At 37.0% G+C, this 19157-nt stretch overlaps 1 protein-coding gene across 2 annotated transcripts in view; it reads right to left on the minus strand.

The window, feature by feature from the left end:
• Positions 1 to 19157, minus strand: part of LOC119655401 (synaptic vesicle glycoprotein 2B) — a 60968-nt gene that overhangs the window by 18613 nt on the left and 23198 nt on the right. Inside the window, exon 1 of one of the 2 annotated variants that reach the window (XM_038061284.1) lies at positions 667 to 1497. The exons of the other annotated variant lie outside the window; for it this stretch is intronic. The gene's annotated coding sequence lies outside the window, so the exon portion shown is untranslated. Of the gene's footprint in view, positions 1 to 666; positions 1498 to 19157 lie in introns of those variants that run through there. 2 annotated transcript variants of the gene reach the window in all.

Below are 19157 nucleotides of genomic sequence, written 5' to 3' on the forward strand. Positions count from 1 at the left end.
TTGCCACCAGATAAGGTACTTGTTCAGAATATCTATAGTTTCTGGAATTGTTGATTTATGTAAAGGAGATTCTATTCAATGTGGAAGATTTCTAAACAAAATTCTCAGACAGCATAAATTTATCTATCTTTTAAAATAAAAGGAATTTAGATCAAGACAGTCAAATTTTCTGGTGCTACTAGATCTGTTTTCATTACTTTTAGATAATTTAGTTTTGTTTTAGAACTTCATATTTTTTGAGTGATTAGAAAATTGGAAATATTCATTTTTCAAAATCTATGGAGTTCCAATTCAGTCAATCTTTAGAAGCCATCCAGCCAAGGTATCTCTCTAATTAATTCATCGTATAGAAGATAACCATTTTTGAGGATTCTATAGAAGCTAGACTTCAGGAATATTTTTTAAGAGAAAAAATATCATTCTTATTGTTATTGTTTATTAGTGACTTTTCCAAGTTATAATTGTACGTGAAACTAAAATTCGTAAACAGTATTAAAACTGGGTGTTCAATTTTTATGATATGAATTTTTCTTTCCAACAGTACAACTCAGAGTTTCAATAATACCAATAATCAACTTCGCAAATAAAAAGTAATAATTAAGACCCTATCTGACAATGTCAGCCATAAATGTGAAAAAAAATCATAATTGCATAACAAATACTCACATTCAAAGTGAACAACAATAAAAATATAAATAATTTAAAAACACAAAACACTGGAAATTTTTTAGTCCGAAAATCACTTGATCTGAATAATGTATTTATACTTTTTTGATTTTGTATTGATGAATTCATAAAAACGTTGTAACAACTATTTACACAATAAATTGTTTTCCACAACTTGTTCCAAGTTAAAATAAATCAATACAGTAAATTAAAACCATTTATTTATCTGTTTCCTTTTGTTGATTATTTCACCGTTAAGCTTTTTTTCCGGTAAGTTATTTAACAAAAGATAAAATAAGTTTTAAAAATATGCACTATTCAAATAGCAATAACTTTCTTTTTCGCGATTAAGATATTATAACTATCTATGCAAATCACTACTCGAATTAATTAACACGAACTAAAATACTTTTTTCGGAGTTTATCGTTCTTTTTTCTGGGGTTCAACTATGTAAATAGGTTTTATTGTCTTATATATAACACTATGTTAAAGAGTGAAACTAAGAAATATCAATCCACGTTAACACTTTAGAATAAAAAAAATATATTATTCATTCAAAATGCACCAATCTTGCTGATGACTTTGCTTCATTTTACCACTCATTTTTCTATTTCAATTTGATATTACTTTAATCACGAACTGAATTTAAATTTCAAATGGTGTTTACAATTTATCTTAAGTCTTGTTCTATTTTTGCGTTTGTTTTATATAAAAATTTACAAATAAACACTACACTTTTTATTCCCTTGTGTATGTATAAGTGCAGGAGTTGTGAAAAGTACGATACTTCGATCTCAACAATGTGAAAGCTTACAGTGAACTGAATAAAATTCGAAGTAGCTGTTAGTCTTTAAAGCTATCTTGTTGTAGAGTCTGTGAATTTTCGTTAAAAGAACTACTCATTTATGTTCGATGGTGTCTATAGTCCATATGTTTGATATATGGATTGAGAACCTCTAGATAAGTTCTGAACAACATTTGTAACATGGTGTGATCTGCATGCATTAGAGATTCATCCCCTGTGCTCTGAATGAGATAGAGAGGCCCATCGGCTCCGCTGTTTGTTTATTTTGTTACGATGTTCAGTGAATTATTGATAAAACATGAAGATTGGCCAGTTGACGCGATAAAATGCTCAGGATCTAAGTAGCAGACCAAAATTCTATGGGGTCTTCATGGCTTTGTTGTTAGCGACATGATTCAGTACTATGTGTTATGTTAATTCCATCAATTCGGCTGTAAACAACCGCCAATTAATGTTAATATTTTGATCAACCACAGCCGATCTGAAGCAATCTTTCTTAACTGGTTCTTTATTATATTGTTTAACTTGGGTATTTTTACAGAAATAATTCTAGGTATCTCACCACCTTAAAATTAAAGCGTTTATATTTTCGAGAATTGTGAGGTCCTGCGTACGCATCAACTTGATGCCGGACCGGACCTCTTTTTCTGCTCCACGGACCCCATATTTAGAGCTTAGCACCCAAACTTTTAAAAAAGGAGCACTTAACATCTGGAAGCCGTTTCGGTCACGCTGTTCCCAGGGCAGAGGTGAGGCAGCGTCTAACGATTTGCCTTTGCCCTGGTAAGAAACCGTCAAGCCGTCATCGCCTGATATTTTTTTAAACTTTGGATGCCAAGCCCTAAACGAGGGGTCCATGGACCAAAAAAAGAGGGAGTAAGTTGCTCCCCATTTGGTCCGGTCCGTCATCAAGTTGATGCGGACTTAGGACCTCACAATTCTCAAAAATATTTTCAGCTCTGGCCAAGCTATGGTCAATAGAATTGGCGGATTTGCGCTCAATGTAATTCGTAGTCATGTTGTGTTCTGCGAATTATATAAAGGAGCACTTAACATCTGCGAGCTGCTTCGGTCACGCAGCTCCTAGGGCAGAGGTGAGGCAGCGTCTGACGATTTGCTTCTGCCCTGGTAAGAAACCGTAAAGCCGTCATCGCCTGACATTTTATTAGAGCCTTTGTTTTCACCAAATGTGAAACAATAGAAGTTTCCTTTTCCGAATATATTGTATAATATTTCGGGAATTATTTGATCTCTTCTGCAGTGCGAGACTGATTTGCTGTATATAAATTACCTTGGGAACCTCCTTTTTCATTGCAAAGTTTTACCACAACATCTACAGTATTTCGGGAGCCACTTACACTCTCCTTCACTGCAAGAATGGATTCACTCATATGCGTATATATTTCGTATTTCGAAGCCATCCATCCCTTTTCTAGTGCGTACTTATAGGCAAACAAATGGTTCCCGAAATATTCAATATACTTCAGCGAAGTCTCCTTCTGGAGAAGGAAAGCGGAAAGCGTTTTCAAATAAATCGATATCGCCCAAAAGAAGGGAGTGAAAATGATGGCTAGTGAGCGGCCTATTAGTAGGCTTGTTTCGTCCATTGGTTAACTGCGAACATCAAATAAACGACCTCCGATCAAGAGCATCATAAGGAATCAGGTTAAAATCTAGCAAAGGCCTTAGGAACCTTATCTTCTGGGCGAACAGACGTGGCTTGAAGAGCCCTCTGCTTCCTTATGACAGCAGCGTTGAAACAACCACTATTACGATGACAAGCAGTACGATGCAGTGATCGGAAGCACCACGGAGGCTAGCAAAAGTTCAAGGATATAAACTGTAACATACTTTTAACTGGGCAATGAACATTTTCTATGATATTAACTAAGATCTCAAAAAATCTGTTTCTGGGCTTTCGAACATGCCCTTCTGTCACTTTAGTAGACATCAGTAAAAAGGCATTCAGTTAATGCCACAGAAGTCTCCGTTCCTTAAAAGTTCTGGCAAATCTTCAGGTACAATACCTGAATATCACCATTAAGTTGTTGTTTCAGGTTTGGTTGAGATAGCTCCTGATTAAATCCGTCTTGCTGCTAGAATCACCTATCCAAAGATGTCACTGCTTGTATAGACGCTAAAAGCGACTGAACATTCATTAACGGTGTGAAGTCAGCACAAAATATACACATGAAAAAGATGACAGTGAAAAAAGCTACAATGGCAAAAGACTATGCCAACGTCTTCAACAAGAGCGTAGAGGTAGTGGAATTTCCAGTGAGATTTAATGGCCAGATTCCAGAGGAAACCCAGTAGGCAATACCACCAATGGCGATCGATAATACTGTAATGCCAAATCGCCCTCAACAAAAGCAAAAAGCGTCAGAAGTAAGACGATCCCGATAATCAATTTGCGACTCAAAAAGCAACAGCGGGTTTCCGGGAAAGGAAAACCGCTAACAACATCGGAGGTGATTAGAAAAACAAGGAGGAAAAGCAAAAGTCTAAGAAAAGTAAAGAGAAAAAGCAGCGCAGTAGAGCAGAGACGGTTCTACCAGGAGAAGCTGTGAAGATACGAAAAGAATGAACAGGGGACATGCGTCTCGGTGTTTGTGTGCAGCATAGAGGAGAGGCTCAGCCTCTGAGCCCTCAGACCGAAATGCTCCACTGCACTTGACGCCCTCGTTTAACGGAATATCCTAACATCGTTTATGTACCGAAGCATATCCATAAATGAATGTGATATTACCCTCTGCAACTGGAGTTGCCCAAACACGGAACGTTCACAGAAGAAGTGTACCGTGGATTTTTCCTAATACTTCTCCTTTTATATTTCTTTAGCCCTGGTCCCGTTCAAAAGCGGGGTCAGCTCGACTTGATCAATTACGCAACTTTCCTCTTCCTCCTCCTTTTGTTATCAGTTTTTGATAGCAGCATTTGCCAATGAGGTTGACACTTCAATTGTTAGTTCCGATCCTAGCATAGGAGAAAAAGGAGGCATACTCCTACTACTACTACAATTGAGATACGCGCCCTTTACTCGTCATTGTTAAAGAGGAAGTGGAAAACGCTGTAGATGAAGCCCAAAACTCCCTGGAAAAAATCACAACAATACAACACCAAACGATAAATCGGCTCCACCAGAGAAAGAATACTCGCTTGATCAAAAACGAGATAATGCTATTGAATCTCAATCGAGGTCATCGGGAATAGTTTACAAAGGCCAAAACAGAAGTAATCTATGACACCACAACAGCAAGGAAAGACATCAGAGTAAACAGTCCCAGTTGGGATCGCGCATCTATCCTGGGTACGAGCGCGAACAAAGTAAGTGATAATTCTCTAAGGTAATATGTACAGAAACAGAACTGCAGATGGGGGGATAGAATATCTTGGCAAAAAGGAAGTAGATGGAAGATGGAAGTGGATGGAAATTTAATCTCATCGAAAAAGAAACAAGGAGCTTCACTAGCAACAGGCGATTTGAACTTTCCGGCATACAAACGACGAACTCAAGAGAAAGGCGGATTTTAAATATAGATATGCTATCCAAAAAGGGTGAATGGAAGCCAAAACAAATACCACTTCAACCTTTAGAAGACAATGCAGTAGCTCCATCAAAAACAACATGTTAGTGTCGCAAGACAAATACAGATTACAGAAAAATGCAAAGTAGATAACCTCCAACACCGACCCAGACAATCGTCACAATCTACAAATACAAAACAGGTCACAAACAGATGGAATGCTTCGAATCGAGTTCATACGAGGTAAATGTCAACCTTAGGATGCTTCTTAGCGCATCTATACAAGGAATCGTCCAAGATTTCAGCGCGTCGATGCCCAGAAACGCAGTAGAAAAAAACCCTTAAATAACCTGAAGGTAAGTGATAAAAAATAACGAGTTCTGTAAGCGAGGCCTGAGTGGTGACAGGTATTAAGATGTAACCGTAAACTGTGAAGTCTGGACACCAAGGTTTTGATGGCACAGGGAATTTTACCGAGATCAATAAAACTGAAAGCATGGCACCCACTTTCAAAAACTTTAAAACTAAAAGCTTACAAAAATCAAAACTTCGATATTGTCGATCATAGCCTTATCGAGAATTACCCCCAAGTTTAACAACGGAAAATTTGAGTCCAAACTTGCCACATATATACAAGCGTAAAGGAATTCCACTCATTGCCAGCCAAAACAGGCCCCTAAAGCCAGCATAGCTGACAAAAGACTGCACTTAAAGCTATCGAAACCAAAACCCCACGATAATCATCTACCTCGGGGAAAAAACGGCTCCAAACAACGAGATTTCGAACAAACAGTTTCCGGGCAAACCATAAATCACTAGCTATCCCATGACTAAGAAGAAATAATCTTTGAGACATCTGTGGCGAAACATAAACCGAAACGGCAACCTCGTCTCGTTAGCCTAAACAGGAGATACTTTTTTGTAATTAAGGGTATTATAGTGTATGATGCCACCAATCCATCAATTCATTGACGGGTGCGGTGGTTGAGGAGATTGAGCGCCAGCCTCTCGATCTCGTTACCCCGACGACCTGATTTTGACGTCTTGGATTTTGGCGTTTGTATTCGTCCTTTCACGCTGCAACAGGCTTAGAACTTAGCGTTGAATGTGTTGATAATCAAACTGAAGCACAGTATCATTGCAGTCTGGGACTGTATAGATATCCTATACTCCACAAAGGCATAAACAGGAGATAAACATTCAAGAACTAAATCACTGTAAGATCCCAATCTCTGTTTCAATTGCTAGTTGCATACCATAATATACAAGACTAAAACTTTTACGAAAAGATCTCAAATGAGAAGTTTAGCCAGAACCTAATGCCCTCATTTGGCGAAAATGCCATTTTTGCGGTACATACGATCGCTGTCCTTCAGTGAAAATAAGTCTGTTCTTTTTTGAAGAACCTGTTACTTTCTCTGAAAAATCATGGATCCAGGCGAACTGCACAACGAATATTGTTGATCACATCGTTGATAGAATCGAGTTATAATAGTCCCCAGCCGGTCGTCGTTTCATGAGAAAAATCACGAAATTCAATAGGTTCAATGACTAGCTAAGCTAGGAATTCGAAACCTGGGTCACGTTGACAATAGCAGACGCCTAGCTTATCGGTGTTTGAACATTGGCCTTGCCAGTCTGAGAAGGTACCGAAACAGCAAATTCATTCAAAAGGAGGAAACAACAATGAAAGAAGCACGTCAACGGAGCACAGAAAGTCATGGGAATGGCCTTCTCAACTGCAAAACGTGGGAGTAAATATAAGATAATTCCACTACAGTCTATGAGTAAACAGCAGAGAGAAGTATGTTTTTACAAAAATAGTATATGTTGACACAGATGATAAAGCTCGAGGCCTAAAATTGGAAACGCCAAATGAGAAAACTCCTTCATTTGTGCTTGCAACTGAGGAGTGCAGCCAACATAATGTTCTCGTACCTCATTCATAAAGTCTTTTGCAGCTAGGTGTTCAGGAGATAAGTAAGTAAAATGATTACAAACAAAATATAGGGCGCAAAGGGTTTATTAGTGAAGCCTCTTCAATGGTCCAGATCCACGTTGAAAACGAGATCATTAAGCTGATGGACTCTGAGGCCACCCACAACATGGCCAGTCGCTTTGAATGGTTCCAAAACTTCAGGCAATTCACGGAATCAACGATGAAGAACATATCTACACCACCAAGGTAGACAACACCATCATCGAGGATCACAACGGAGAGGGAAGATAAAGTTCGTCAAAATCGTCGTCCTTGTTCCTGAATGAATAACCAGACATGTAAACTTATGAAAAAAGAAGCGGGCATCACAGTCGGATATAGGAGAAGCAAATTCTACTAGATGAGATTCTTCGGAGTCATCTGGGCAGCATGCGTCAAGTACATGCGGCAGCCGTCAAACCCTTCTCGGCAAAAAGTCGGGTGAACAGACAACAAGTTCCAAATAGAAAAGACATTGAACAAAAAACAAATTTCATTTCAATTCGGAAAGACTTCAAATGAAAATTGCATCAACCGGAAAATGCACCGGCTACCCTTACTGACCAGCAAGTCGAAGTGTAAACGTTGAAGACACTCTTTTATCCACTTCCCAAAGCGGGAACGTCAAAAATGAAGTCCGAAAATAGAAAAAGGCTAGGTTACGGCAACTTCCTCAAAGCTTATTGAGTTCGATAGGTTTCCTCACAAGAAAATAGTGCAAACATTTTCCAACCAACGAAACACACAACATCACAGCCGTATCAGCTTCTCAATTCCTGCTCGAATCGGAAGGAACCATTGAAGTGAAGGAGCCTATTCCGAGAAATGAATATGACAAGCTTCAAAAGCATGAGAACCGGCTAAGTAGCAGGTTGGGAGGATCTTGAAAGCCAGGATTCGAAATAACTCACATGCTGGCCATGCAAGGATTGGTACATGGAATTTAATTGTTACCTTTTTTCAATGTGACCAACACGTCCACATGTGCCTGACCTATATGTACCGATGACAAAATGAAATCCTGGCGAACTATGGATTCCAAATTGCTCACTCATATGTTACTGATAATAATTTCCCCTCCTTATACACCCCCTGTTGACGCTATCCGATCAATTCGGTCCCCTTTGAAAGCGATTGGAATTAATAAATCCCTCCAGCAAAAGTTACGATATTACAGCTAAGCCAAGCCAATGAAGAAAATGGGATCACGGTCTCCAAAGGGTCTATTAAGACGATATTCTTGGCTAATGCTCTTTTGACCATGTCCTACAAATACTACAATTCATATGATTTCTGATGGGCGAATTTCCATTCATACAAATCTTAATGAAAATAGATATAGCACACATAATACGTACATTTGTTTACTTTTACGCTTAACATCCCGTCAGAACGGTCCAAATTAATTAATAAATTGCATATAAAAAATGGTTCATGTCGGTATTCTTTTTTATCATTAAATGTTGCGGTCAATTCTAAGCATTTTCTAGAGTTTACAAATTGTATGTCATCGTCAATATGGTTAAATTATCTAATTTATAAATGACAATTATTAAACGCACAAAGTTTGCGTGCCCAATTGTGAATAATAATTCATTGTGTAAATTATATCAAAGATATTGTATAAATTGTATATTCTTTATTATGATTTATCTTTTGGAAGGGATCATTTTTTTTGAAAGGGAACGAGAAGAATTTGTTTTACGAGATTTTAGTAATTACTTTGAAAATTGTAATAAATATATAAATATGAAAGTATCTAAGGATAGAAACAACAAAAAAAGAAAAAAGTTGTGGATGAAAGAAAAGATACAAAAGGTCAGAAATGATATAGAGAAACGACCACTTTTCACAACTATTATTTTTTCCAGAAAGCACGGAAATAGTTTGCCAAATAATGTTATATCATTATAATCGTTATTTGAAGGTCAAAATTGAAAATGGTTCCCCAAAAAGCGGAACACGTGAATGAATGTAAAATATGTTGAATATTATGAACATTAAATCTCGCGACCAATTAGCTGAAATTTACCAATAGGCTGTTCGGCAAAAATTCAACAATAATCTGTTCAGCAAAACTTTACCATGAACTGTCCAATCAGAACATCTTACTTGATGGACCAGAATTTCAATCTGGTTTATTTCTTTTATTTATGAAATTACTTATTTGTTTATCATATTTAATGGAATTGTAACGATAAAAACCAATAAAAGCTCGTGTTGGTCATTTATATGTAAATGAAATGTGTAAGTTGTAATGATACACACCTTCAAAATAACTGTGAACTACTTAAAAGATATATTTTTTATATTTCATTTATTGTGGAAATGAGAATATGATGGTGTGATAAAATATGCAAAATTTTTACGTCAGGGTATCAATATTGAATTTTATGTACTTGAAAATAGGATATGAAAATTTTAGTTTAATTTTATTCATTTATTGTATATTGTATCATTTTATTAAAATATCTATATCTTTTCAAAATTTTGAGTCATTCACAGAAATAAATATAAATAATTTAAATTGAAACCTGTTAAGAATTAAATCCATAAAAATGTGCTGATTAAAAGAAACGGCATGCAGTTGACGGATACTGTTTTGGATTAATATATTCCTGAAATTTATATCAGATTTATCCGCCGGTTTTAATGTTCGTAAAATATTATTCATATCAAAGGATGTGATAGACGTGAGAAACAAGTTAGGTTTGAATGACCGATAGAAAAACTTGCAGCTGATCAACGCAAAGTAGACGTCTGTTCTTTTTAAATTTTGGAATGAAAATTGCGTATTTCATTACCCCTAAAAAGTCGTCAGAATAGTGCAGATTGAAAGTGTAATTTTGAATTTTGATATCTTTAAAAAAAAAAACAAATTAGGGCCAGCCGCAAAAAGATATTCTGTGGAAAATTTATGGTCCTCTATTGTGCCTTTATTTTATCAAGCTTCCTATTTCGAACCTCGGAGAAAACTCCGAGCTCGAAGGAAAAGCAGATTCCTCCATACGCTCTTGAAGAGAACAGCTGGTCTACGGGCCGATGAAAGTACATTAATATGTAGGCTCAAAGGAGGAAATGGTCGGACATTGGCCAGAATTTTGGGGAAGTGAGCTTGTAAAGGGCACCTTCGAAAGCACCAAATCTAAAAAATGTGCAGTCAGCAAGCACAACAAATAGGCTGTTTCCATGTTTTCAACCATCGGCAACTACCAAGCCTGTTTTATGAGACCGGTGCGAAACATGTATCACAATCCCATAGAGAAGTCTTCGGTGTCTTAGAAAGAAAGGCACTAAGAAAACAGTCGCTGAAGCAGTGCAGTAATCTGGAATCGAATCAAAGCGATTGTCAGTAGCTGTTGAAACTCATCGAGGAACTCGTGGAACGATGAGTTGAGTTGTTAACGCTCCTGCACCCAAGAATTACCAAAACGAAAAGAGAAGATGATCTGAGACCTTAACACCTGCACTTATTTTCCAATTGAAATTTTATAAATGCAATCAAAAAGGACATACAGAACGAAATCGCAAAAAAAAAACAAACATAAAAAGTTGAAGTTATAAGGAGAATGGAAGCAATGAATCTAATGAGATTTGCAAGAGATTTACTGTCTGCAGGAGTTGGAAATCTTCTGGACCCACCAGTGCGTGGGATTTTTACCGACTAAAACCACCTCGACTCATCTCCCCTCTTCCCTCGTCGTAGGTTTTACATAACGGGCCGGAGTTAGCATTCACCACATTTTCCGGTACCAGCCCTTCTCCTACAATTTCTCCTAGATTCCTTCTTGCTTCCAGTGGAAGAATACATTTTCTAGGTCCCCTGGGACTACATGGCAGTTTTTACAATCCAGTGAAGTGTTCATTATAAACCTGTGCAGATACAGGCGATATCCTCTATGATTCGTGAGAAGGTCCTCGGAAAGATTATAATTAACATCACCATGGCTTCTACTCAACTACACAATGATGGTAGGGATTAGCCTGTGAGTAGACAGAATGTTTTTTGAGCGTTCCCAACGCGGTTGTCATTTATTTATGCGCGTTCTCCGACTGCAATAAAGTAGTAAAGATAGTAAAGATGGTTTCACATCGTATATGCTCGTCATTTCATTCTGCCAAAATGTCAATGGGCATTATTCCCGACACAACGAACGCTGGATCATTATCCTTTACGCCATAACTAATCTATTAGCGCCGTCCACCTATCAGTCTGTCACATGCACCTTTCTTAGAAATTGCTACACCGATTGAAATGACATTTGGTTAACATATGCAGATCGTAAAATCTCAAGCATACATTGACAGGCATGACTATGTGTGAAGTTTCCCTGAATATAGCGGTGTGGGCTATCATATGAAAGGCATCAATTAATACTTTACCAAACAAGTCCCAGATTTCACCGTAAGTAAAATAGAGGAGTGAGGGGTTCAAGTACAGGAACTTTAAAGGGATGCCATCAACCGGTAAGACCGTGTGGAAATGCTTAGTTAAAAGCGAGCTTAAACTGGATGAAAATGCAGAAATATAATGCTGATACTGTATTCCATCAAAACAAATGAAAGCCTGGGCCAATCAGTGCCAGGTGCTGATTGCCCGTAAAAGAAAAAAACATAGTTTAATAGCCAACTTAATGACCTCCAGGAGTGAAAATTAAGCCTGCCCAGGCTTGACTAAGGGAGGACTCCAAAGAAGGAATTCCTCCCGGCAATTCCAAATTCCAATAAAAAAAAAGGACAATGGGGGTCCCCACATATTTTTACCTTGAACCCGCATAATTTTCACCCCCGGGCGCCGTTTTTCCGCATGATTCCTACCCCAGGCCCAGATTTTTTTCTACGCCCCTGGCGCTGCCTCATAATTTACAACCAAGCGATACTAGAAAAATACTTCGGGATAAGAGTATAAGCAGATACTGATGGTAATAGATGACCAATTTCAAGTGCAGGGAAATTCTTAGTTTAAGAATAGGCCTAATATTTGATTACTTTTATTATTTTAAGTAACAGGAAGTTTGGAAATAACTAATCCGATTATTGAAGTCGCAGATCCAGTTGGATTGTTGCGACAATGATTACTATTATTAAAAAAATTCTTCTTGGCCAACCTTAAAGTATCATATTGGACAGTGATATCTAGACTCTCTCAAATTAAACTGGTGTGACGTAAGGTTTTGTTTCTTCCTTTTTATCAAATATATTTTATCGTAAACTTTCGCCAACATTGGTCTGAACAAAGAAGTTTATTGTAAGCGACTAACAGACCGTCCGAAAGAACTGTGGCTTGATACGCTGGATGGGTATTTGAAAGCCTCGCGACCGCCTCCAGATAAGCCCTTTGATAGAACAAAATGACACAACTGATCACAACGAGCCGGCCCCACTTGTGAGTTAAATCCTTGATCTTGTTTCGATGATATATGGGAATGGCAATTCAAAATACCACTTCTGAAGTTCATCAATTTTTTTCTATTTCCAGACTACCAACTGTACTTTAGATGAAAAGACGGTTTTTCCTTTTTCTTAAATTCTTAAATTAAAAAATATTCAATAGGCTTGTTGTACGTCACTTTGTCACGGTTCTCAATCATATAACAATTAAAGAAGTTTTACCCTCCGTGGATGAAATCACTAGTTATCATGACATACAGATGCGGAATGCCGCTTTAAATAGAAGAAAAATCATCTGGACCATTGCACTGCAGTGGGGTGAAACAACTTACGCAAAACTGCTCGTTGCAGCCCCAGTATTTTCTGCAAAGTTGCTGTCTTCACACTAATACCTATAATATTTCTCAGATGCATCAATAGCCCGAAAACCTAAAAGATGGGAGTAGGTTGATTTCCTCTCTGGTGTTGGACCGACCATATTAACACACTTCAGATTATTGTGCTTTCGAAAGCATCAACAAGGAATGTGTCTTGAACGTTTTACGCAGGAGGAGCATTCCGTTGAAAACAATGGCTATTATCATTGCAACATATTTTCTTTTTCCTTTTTAGCCTCTGTCCCGTGCAGAAACTGAGACGACTTATCTCGATCAACTACGGCATTTTGCCCGGTCGTAGGCTTAATCTATCGTTTTTTCGGTAGAACTTTTGATCGTTTCTCATCGGCTTCGATGGGAGGTAAAATTTCGGAGTAATCTCAAATCTGAAACGAAGTTCCCCAGGACTGCATTCTGTAACCAATACTCTTTGCTCTCATTATTGATAACGTTTTTCATGCTGGAGAACACGGAAGATTTGATAGACTGTGTAAACGTTTATCAAAGAGCTCGACTAAATTGATGATGTCTGGTTGCTCTCTAGTCTTGTCAAGAATCTTCATCATCATCAACGGCGCAACAACCGGTGTCCAGTCTAGGCCTGCCTTAATAAGGAACTCCAGACATTCCGGTTTTGCGCCGAAGTTCACCAATTCGATATCCCTAAAAGCTGTCTGGCGTCCCAGCCTACGCCATCGCTCCATCTTAGGCAAGGTCTGCCTCGTCTTCTTTTTCTACCATAGATATTGCCCTTATAGACTTTCCGGGTGGGATCATCCTCATCCATACGGATTAAGTGACCCGCCCACCGTAACCTATTGAGCCGTAGATTTCGTCATTGTGTAGGTTACGGAATCGTCTATTCTCATGTAGGGGGCCAAAAATTCTTTGGAGGATTCTTCTTTCGAACGCGGCCAAGAGTTCGCAATTTTTCTTGCTAAGAACCCAAGTTTCCGAGGAATACATGAGGACTGCCAAGGATCTTAGTTGGACTTAAAATAACAACCAAACCAAGGTTCTCAATGTAACTAATCATGCATTCTTCCTATTTGCATGAAGGAGCAGAACCAAGGGTGCCGACCAATTTGTTACGTCACAGTTACTCCAAAATTAATTTCGCTTGACGCATTAAAAACCCTCAATCCACCTTCTATTCGAGTCTACATCGTGCCAACAGGATACTGTGGCTTTGGATATTCGCTGGGGCGCCGGCCAGTAACCCGTAGACGTGTTGATCAGAATGTAAAAGGGCCAAGGAGGCGAAGACTTCATCACTGGCTAAGATATAGAGTTGAATCCACTATCTCAGGATGACCGACCATTTGGTTGCCCCATAAACACGTGACACAGGACACTAGGGAGAGAATGTAGGCTCGTCGGGAGCTGAAGTATATTTTCGGAAAATGTAAGCAATGGCGCGTAATTATGATTAACGCCGCACAAAGAGGTTTATGACAATCATGTCAACGTGGTAGGAAGTATAAGTGAATGAATCCTCTGCCTTCGTACCTTTTTAAGGTTCTGAGTAAAACAAAACCTTATTAAAATCTGTTTACTGTCTGTCTGTCACACGCATTTTTCTCGGAAACGGTTATAGCGATTGACACTAAATTTGGTGATAAGGTGGCAACTGTGAACGCTCACGCATACAGTGAGTTATATAATTCCACGTCGAATTTAAGAACGCTCACGCATACAGTGAGTTATATCATTCCACGTCGAATTTAAGGGAGGTCCCCATACATACAAAACGGGGTGCAAATTTTGTTTCATCAAATATAGTCATGTGTGTCAAATAAAAGGTCACGATTAGTAATTTCCAAAGCCATTACAGCCATTCTCAGAAACTACCCAACTACAAAATCTGAAAAAAAATCACAAAGCTGCTACTATATGGGGGTCCGAAATAGCTTCCGTACCGATATCTGTTGAAATAATGTTGATAATAGTATATTACTATAATTTTTAGTAATTGACTGCAAACCCCACCTTAAGTTTATCCTAGATTTACGAGCAACATAGAGCATGAATCTACCAAGTTTGGTGCAAATCGAACTATTATTAACAAAGTTATAATAGGTTAAAAGTTGTCGCTTCTTTGCAGATTCAACACTTTGAATGTCAGTTTCATGCGAAAGTGGATGTCCACTCCCATGTTTTATAAAAGAAATCTGAAGCGTCCCGACTTGTTTCCTTTTATTCATAAGCCTCAAGGATGTCTGTTCAGTCCGCCCAGTTTAATTTTTTAATAGATTTCATCCACTATAATATATCGAAGATCAATTTATTTGGATTGCCTCAGCATTTTGCAATTTAAAGGTAAGAGGCAGCCACTCATGGAGGGAGGAAACGCGAACTATTTAGCGACAGAGTCACTATTTCCGAGAAAATTATAGGTAGATATTTCAACCTTTCAGTCACAAGACTTGAGCGAATTACATGTGACTTGATCAACCAGTGCATTCATTTTTACGTAATGCGAAGTTTAAGAATTCAAATTTTCAAATTTATTATATCTAGAAAGCCCTGTGAATCACACGTTCCATCAAGTCACAAGATCCCTTGAAAATGTCAGCAAAAATTCCAAATTTCTCGTCGTGCTTGCCTATGCAAAACATCACGAGACCCTGTTTACTATGAACTATAATCCCACCAAATAATAAATAGGCCGGTTTTCAGTTTACGTTAAGATACAATGTCCCTCATCAAAAAAGAAACTGGTTACAACATTAATGCGTCTTTCGACCAATAGAAAAAAGGCTAAAACCAACTACCTTGAAATTTTGTCAACAAACCCAGCAGGATTATTCAATACATGGGTTATATCTTAGAGATAAAATAGCGAGATTGACATAGATACTTGTAGGTATGATAGAGTAAATATATAAATGTAAAACATACATATATGATTTCCCGGCGGCATTCCCAAAAGATCAAATCAGAAAACATTCTCCCCGTGGAAAAGAAACTATTTTGCAATTATTATTTCAATACTAGAAAGTCAGGTTTCATTTCGAATATTTGATTTTATTTCTCAGTCAGATATATGATCACCAGATTATTATCTGTCTGAATCACATCATATTCATCTGCGTCCTTATTAACAATTTTGATTCGCTTATTCACAATCATTTATTTATTAGCAGTTTTGGTATACTATCAAGCCAATTGCGAAGATACATAGGTAGTCAAAGTAAAATCCAAAGATGGATACAGGAAAGATTTGTAAATAAGTCTAAAGCAAATGCTTGTTAACAATGTTCATCTATTTGATTCACTCGAATTAATTTTATTATTGAATATTCAATGCTTTATTATTGAATATTGAGTCAGAGTGTTATTGCGTCATTTGGTTCTTATATAAACATTCTACAATTTATGATATATATTTTTGTTGTTGTCGAGTTCAATTATTCATAAAAAACCCTGCAAGCTCATACGCACAAAAAAATATGTACATATGTATATTCATGAAAAAGGAAAATTTGCATTCCATAATGAAATGTTCATATTTTACATTTTCATCTTTGTATAAAGAGTAAATAAAAACTAAGTATAAAAGTCGATTTCAATTAGTATTCACATGTCAAATATTTTCTCTGTAGATTCAGCTCTTTATTCGATGAACAACTGCGAAAGTAGCGAATCATCATCTCTGATATTTTGTATCTGGACCATAGTCAAAGAAGCATCGATTTAGTGAGTAATAGTCAATCAATTGATTCGATATTCTGAATTTCGAATGAAAATAAGTCAGTAACACGCGTGTCAATATGTTCATATGCGAAAGTAGCACATCCTATTTACCAGGCTTGGTAAAATTCACATGTCAAGTATAAATCTGAACTGAATTGTATTTTCAGTTGTTTGAGGAATCTTTAATAAATTGCTCAGCTATTTATAGAAAATATTTGCATACCATCATTGCCGAACAACAATAGTTTTGAAGGAGATGCGTAATTCAGATTCGGTGGGCTATTTTCAAATGAAAGGACTATGGTTGAGGAGTTCTATCATTTGCGAGACCGAGCCTATATAGCAACAGAATTTGTCAAAACCCTCATTTGACTGATCTTTTTCAGTCTTATAAACTCTGGCAAAGGTCTCGTCCTCCTTCCCTAAATAAACACATTTGTAGGAGTTGATTTCAGCTACCAATTTCCTTTCATTATTGGCAGCCGTTAAGAAATGCTCAATCGACTTTACTTTCGTTTCCCCAAAATATTGAAACTGAGGAAGACATCCTTACCATCAGTATTAGAACCTTATATCTTAGAAATAGAATTGGGTGAGGGACCAGAACACCACATTTAATTACGAGCAAATTATATTCTTCACTATATTCAGTAAATTATTCTACTCTTTTCTGTAGTATCTTTCATGTGCACTGATTCAAGTTCTCCCATACATTATCATATTTTGTTTTACAGATTTGGAATCTCAACCTTTTAATACTTTTTTCAATAATCATACATCCTTTCGTATGTATCTATAATATGTTGTATATATCTATAATTTATCTCAGGTAAATATATATTAAAGTGTAAATTGATAAGTTTCCTTTTTCTTCAGACTGAATACTCTTCAATAATTCATTTCCTTTCAGTCATTATACTAAACATTTAATTTTGCTTGTTGGTATGGTTATGTTATTGCTGGCACTATGGGCAACTAGATATGAGGTGAAGCTTGGAATCGCAACAACAACGTTTTTAAACTTTTCTTCTGCATTTTTTTTTATTTGATTTTCTGAATGGAGAATCTTCTAAGAATATTGTGAGTATAATTAAGGAAGATACAACGGTTTAAGCAATCACATCTAAATCTGAGCAAATATGTCTTCCTAGAGCGATGTGTCGAAGGTTTCACGCAGAATAACAATGAGAGTTCGAACCAATTTATTTGAAAAATCTCATCAAAGTACTTTAATGGAACCTCTGTCATCGTTGAGATGGCAGTTTATGTGGCAGCCCGTGTCTTCAGTGAAGGTTCTTTACTTTACTAAACTTTATCAAAATCAGTGCGAGTACACACGATTTCAAATTGTTTTCCCCTTGAGCATGAGCGAGATGTAACGGAAATCCGATCAGCTGTGTTTGACATACCGCCCGGACTTGCCAATGCATTGGTGAGATTGGCAAGTTGTTGCTTATGTATAAGTGAATACGTGCAACAACTTTTTGCTATATGGGTGAGCACGCCGTAGTACCAAAATAGCAAAAGCTCACCGATCTCTCTCTTACCAATACGATTTAACGAAGATTATGCCTTTTCCTTGTTTAACGTCTCTGATGTGTACAGATAAGCTTCTGCAAGCACATTCGCACTCCTTTATGGAGTTAACATAGATCATTCAGTGTGAGCTAAGCCGCTAAAACTCGCTCATGAACGTTTTATTCCAAACTTTCTAGTGTTCAAAACTCCAAAGCGTTTTTTCCTCAACTCATGTTTCCAATGTCGGTGCTCCTCATAACTCCAAAATTACTGCACTAATACTTTTGAAATTTTGAACACTATATCTGTACATAATGTACGAGGTAACGCTGGTGAGTTTTTTTTCAAATTTGTTAATATTCTTTATTTTGCAATAATAAATTAGGCCGCTTTTCCGCCGAAAGCGCATTTATCACTACAAATTGCTTCCAAAATTTTTCCTGGGCTAAACGATCAGCACCGAGTTATGAGAGGCATCGCAATTCTACTTCTTTCGGAGAAGCTTCCGAATAATTGCAGCCATTGCCTTATATTTCTTGATGAAAATTTTACACAATATTCTTCGAATGTCATACCTTAATGTACCATTAGTTTTAATAAATAGATTTTAACTATGTTGTCCAAAAAAATTTACAAAATTGTGTTTGTTTTTACATGAATTAACGTTAACTGCCCCTTAAGAAAAGATTGTCTTTTTGCTCTACATTTTAGCTACCCGCGTTTAATTAGGTTGTTTTCTTTTATATTCATATTATTTTATTTATTCCTTTTTATGTCTTTCCTTCTTTTTATTTCGTTTGATTTCGATTTTATTTTTATTTTAAATTTTGGTATTTATTTTTTAATATTTAATTAATTCACTATCCTTTCCCCAAAAACTATCCCTCATTTCCCCAATATCTTTCCTTCATTACCATGAAACAAGATAATTAGTCAAATTAGCGATAATTAGCTAATTCTAATTTTTCACTTTAACACCCCCTTGTCCTACCGCTAATTCTACTTTTACAATTTTAAGACCCTATTTTCCTTGTTTCTAAAAGGACATGAGAGGCCAAGATAAAGTGAAAACTAAAAAGACCATTTCAATCTCAGCTAAAGCTCAGGGAAGATATAATCAATAAAGGCCTGGCTGGTAGCATCAATGGGTAAAACACGCAAGTGGCTACATTTTAGAGCTGACGTTCAAAATATGTCC

Source organism: Hermetia illucens, chromosome 4, assembly GCF_905115235.1.
Source record: "Hermetia illucens chromosome 4, iHerIll2.2.curated.20191125, whole genome shotgun sequence".
Lineage (NCBI taxonomy): Eukaryota > Metazoa > Arthropoda > Insecta > Diptera > Stratiomyidae > Hermetia > Hermetia illucens.